The 4,115-nt window shown below is 38.6% G+C and overlaps 1 protein-coding gene across 4 annotated transcripts in view; it reads right to left on the minus strand.

Moving 5' to 3' along the window:
- The window catches only part of znf438 (zinc finger protein 438), a 69,382-nt gene that overhangs the window by 13,291 nt on the left and 51,976 nt on the right, over window positions 1-4,115 (minus strand). Inside the window, exon 3 of one of the 4 annotated variants that reach the window (XM_015375521.1) lies at window positions 702-816. The exons of 2 other annotated variants lie outside the window; for them this stretch is intronic. The gene's annotated coding sequence lies outside the window, so the exon portion shown is untranslated. Of the gene's footprint in view, window positions 1-692; window positions 817-4,115 lie in introns of all 4 variants that reach the window. One more of the 4 variants, XM_015375522.1, reaches the window with a different exon arrangement.

A 4,115-nucleotide genomic window follows, 5' to 3' on the forward strand; every position in this document is an offset into this window, starting at 1 on the left:
AACTCTCTTTCGCAAAACAAAAAAAAAAAAAGGATTTTGAAAAAAATTCCAATAATGGAATAAAATGCACTCCATACTGACAGACGACGCTGGTTTACTTCCTTTGTTCAACCTGAGCTCAGGTTCATCTTCCTGCATGTGCAGAGCGATTCTGCTCCTCATGCTGTGTATTTAGAAGTGTGTGTGTGCGTTTGGACATCCGTCCGTGTGTTTTCGCGTGGCGGAGCAGGGTGTGGAGCGAAAAGCGGTCATGAGGAAAATGAAATCAGTGTTTTGCAGAGCCTCTCGTTTCATCCCCGGGCCCCTGAACGAGTTAACAGCCTCACACAAATGCCAGGCGATTCAGTAACATCCAGCTGCTCCGTTTTACTTTTCCACCCCACAGTGAAAGGTGTTGCAGGAGGGACATTAGAGAACCATATGCTATTTGGGGAAAACGAACAGCCACACACACAGGTTTGCATTTCTTTCCTGATTTAAAGCTGTTTATGTTCGTTCATTTGCACGTACCTAACCCTTACCTCAAAATGACATCTCTTACCACCCAGACTATACCATCAGCAACATATAAACGTTTTCATTTCTTCACATTCTGACAAATTAGTTTTTATGGATATTATCTTTTTTTTCTTAGCATTTAGGCTAGGCCACAATTATTGTTTTGTGACAATGACCATATTAAAAAAATGTGCCTTTCCTACCAATTTTGGCTTCATACATCCGTCATGGTTGTTGGTTTAAGCCATGTGTGTTCCCCTTTTGGTAGTTTGTCCATGATGTAGCTCCATATAGGGTTGTAATCTAACAAAACTTGTTCTGCAAAAACAACAAAAAACTCAGAAATAAAAACTATGTAGCCGTCAAACGTTGAAGTTTCCTGTTGCTATATTAGGTGTGCTTGTTTTCAGCTCCATGTTATCTCCCTATAGCATTAAACCTCGTCCCGTAGGTCGCGTTGAGTAAAACAAACACCTTCTCTAAACATTTTAAACATGTCCGATTCTCTTCTCCCAACCCTCACATTCTGATACATCATTGTTCCAAACATGATTGACATGAGGTGGCATGCAAACAGGAAGAGCTTTAAAACGATGGGCAGGACTTTTTTTTTTTTGGTTACCATGGCGGCACTTCAAGACCAGCTCCTCTCGACAATTTCACTAAATATACCTCTTAAAATGATATAAACTGGACACTGGACCCACATCAATGGTCACAAGGTGTTTTGAATGCTGACATTTTTGTACGTTTGGAGAGCTGCGGACAGATGTCGGCGAGGCGGCGGCGAAAAATAACGGACGGAGGAAGAGATGCGCAAGATGGAGAAAGCGAGGCTGCAGAGGGGGGCTAACTGCGAAGCTAAAGAAAAATCCCGACAGACCCCCGCTTCCATCAATCCTGCTCTCCAACGGGGCTACCACCATCACAACATCGTCATCATCGTCCTCTTCCTCCCCTGAGCCAGGAGAAGCGAGCGCTTCAGGAGCTGGAGGCAGAAGTAGCAGCTCAACAACAACTGCTGCTCACTTTATCAAGGTTGCACTTTAAAAAATGAAATTGTCTAAACGAAATTTCTTTTTGTCTACACTTGTATATACAAAATGACTAAATAAATCTGTATAAGTCTACAACAGAATAGAACAGAATAGAAAATCCCTTTATTGTCCCACAATGGGGAAATTCTGGTGTTTACAGCAGCAAAAAGATTATAGAAAAAATAATCACACAAATATGGACCTTAGAAAAATGTATAATAACGTAATAGTGAGGAGTTAAAAGTTAAAAAATAAACTACTGTAAAGTGTTTTAACAGTATAAAAACTGTGCACAATAACCAATATACAGCTTTGGACATTTTTGCAGTAATGGATATTTGAAAATAGTAGCAACATCAGAGATGTGCAAAATGACAGCAGCATGTTTATTTAACTGACAAAGGTAAAATCTGCGTGAATTTACAACTTATCGAGGTTGTTGGGAACAGTGGAGGTTATAAAGTCTTACAGCTGCTTTTTGTGTCTCTGCTTCTGTCTCCTTGAACCCCAGTGGGCCTCAGCAGATGGCCGCTCACACTGAGCCTGGTTCTGCTGGAGGTTTCTTCCTGTTAAAAGGGAGTTTTTCCTCTCCACTGTCGCTACAAGCATGCTTAGTGTGAGAGATTGCTGAAGAGTCAATGAGTCGATGCAATCAACTGGTTTTCTTTTGATAGAAAACTTTGAATCAATTTGACTGGATGATGACATGTTGTGAATTGGCACTATAGAAATAAACTGAATTGAATTGAATCTGTGATAACTAGGGATGCAGGATATAATCGGCCCCCTATCGGTATCGGCCTTAAAACTGAATATCGGACATCGGCCACCCCACCGATATTTAACCCGATATTTGATCAGCTTCTGAGTTTCTAAAGTCTAAAAAATAAAAATACTACTTCTTCCTCAAAAACTTCTTTTTTACAGACTTAAAAACTTCTAAAGACGAGGGAAAAAATATTGATCCATTAAAATATCCCAATATCTTCATATGCTGATATATTGCCATTTAAAAACACCATATCAATCTCTTTTACTAATGAAATATTGCTATATGTCATCGTTATGCTACGAAATCCCCCGAAAATTCACAAAATTTTGCCATATTTTTATATGTTGATATATTGACGCGGTATCGATCTATTTTACTAACAAAATCTCACAAGAATTTGCAAAATATCACGAGAGTTTGTAACAGAACGATGAAATTTCACGAGATTTTGAAAGTAAAATAGATCGATACCGCGTTTTTAAAAATCTATTTGATATCAGCATATGAAAATATATTTGAGTATATTATTTTTCAAAGTGTCAGAAATGGATAACAAAACTGCTATTTTCAATGACTACTTATTTTTGTCCAGCTTTAACATCGGTATCGATATCGGTTATCGGCTACATGAGTTTTAAAATATCGGCATATCGGATATCGGCCAAAATCCCAATATCGTGCATCCCTAGTGATAACGCTCCCTGGTGCATTTATGATGCAGCAGTCTGTCACTGAAGGAGCTCTCCAGATCAGCACCAGCTTCATGCATGGGGTGGGAGACATTATCCAACAGAGATGTTCTTTTAGTTAGGATCCTTTTGTTTCCCTCCAACAGAAGATGGCTCAATGTCCGTTCCCTGGATGTTCACCGCTGTCGGAGGTGAACTTTAGCATTGTTTCTTATTCTGTAAATCAGAATTTATACCTGCCCTTAACTTGAGGTATATATTGTGATAGATATACTTATCTGATAGATATAGGCTCATACTGTTTATTATTACACTTTTTTTCCCAGTAAAAATGTAATCTTAAAAGCCTACAATATAAGAACATTTATTTTAATGGTCCAATAAATGGTAAAATACATATACATGTTGAAGAACCCCATTTCACACCAAAATACCTGCATCATCAACATAGAATAAACATAGATTTTTCTGTTGATGTAAAGCTTTGTACATGTCAACAAAAGGAAGGTTTGTATTAAATGACATGTATGCTATGATGTATGCAGAGGCATGTAGGAAGGTTTATAATTGTTTTCTTCCAAAGTGAAAAACCTTAAATGCTTAACGATGGTTTTAGTTGGTGGAAGGAGGTTCAGAGATAACATAAACCAGGTACATGCATGAAATGACAGCGCTGTTTGTCATCCACCGTCACCTGAAATGCAAATCAATGCAGCAGAGAAATCCATTTCAATTAGGATCCAGCTGCTCCCCCCTCACTGATCGATGCACGAGTCCCACAGTTGATCTACGCTTCTTGCTATATATAAACACAGAGGTAAGGATTGCCTGTCTCCATTTGTACTGACGCAGTAATGGGAAAACACTTTCACTTATTCTAAAGTTAATCTAATATGTTTTCTTTTTGAGACTGGACAGAAAATTGTCAAGCTGAACACTTTACAAGTGAGACGGCTATAACTGCAGCATGGATACCTCCCATGTCTGGTAAACTTAAACCACAACCCTGGCTCTTACATAACATTACTAGTCCATTTTTGCGGGGGATTAAATGGTCAGTGTTCAACAATATTCTGTAATTCAAAGTGCTGATGTGTTGCACTGATCAACTAATTTATG

The sequence above is a fragment of the Cyprinodon variegatus genome, unplaced genomic scaffold, assembly GCF_000732505.1.
Source record: "Cyprinodon variegatus isolate N-32 unplaced genomic scaffold, C_variegatus-1.0 Scaffold120, whole genome shotgun sequence".
Taxonomy (NCBI): Eukaryota; Metazoa; Chordata; class Actinopteri; order Cyprinodontiformes; family Cyprinodontidae; genus Cyprinodon; species Cyprinodon variegatus.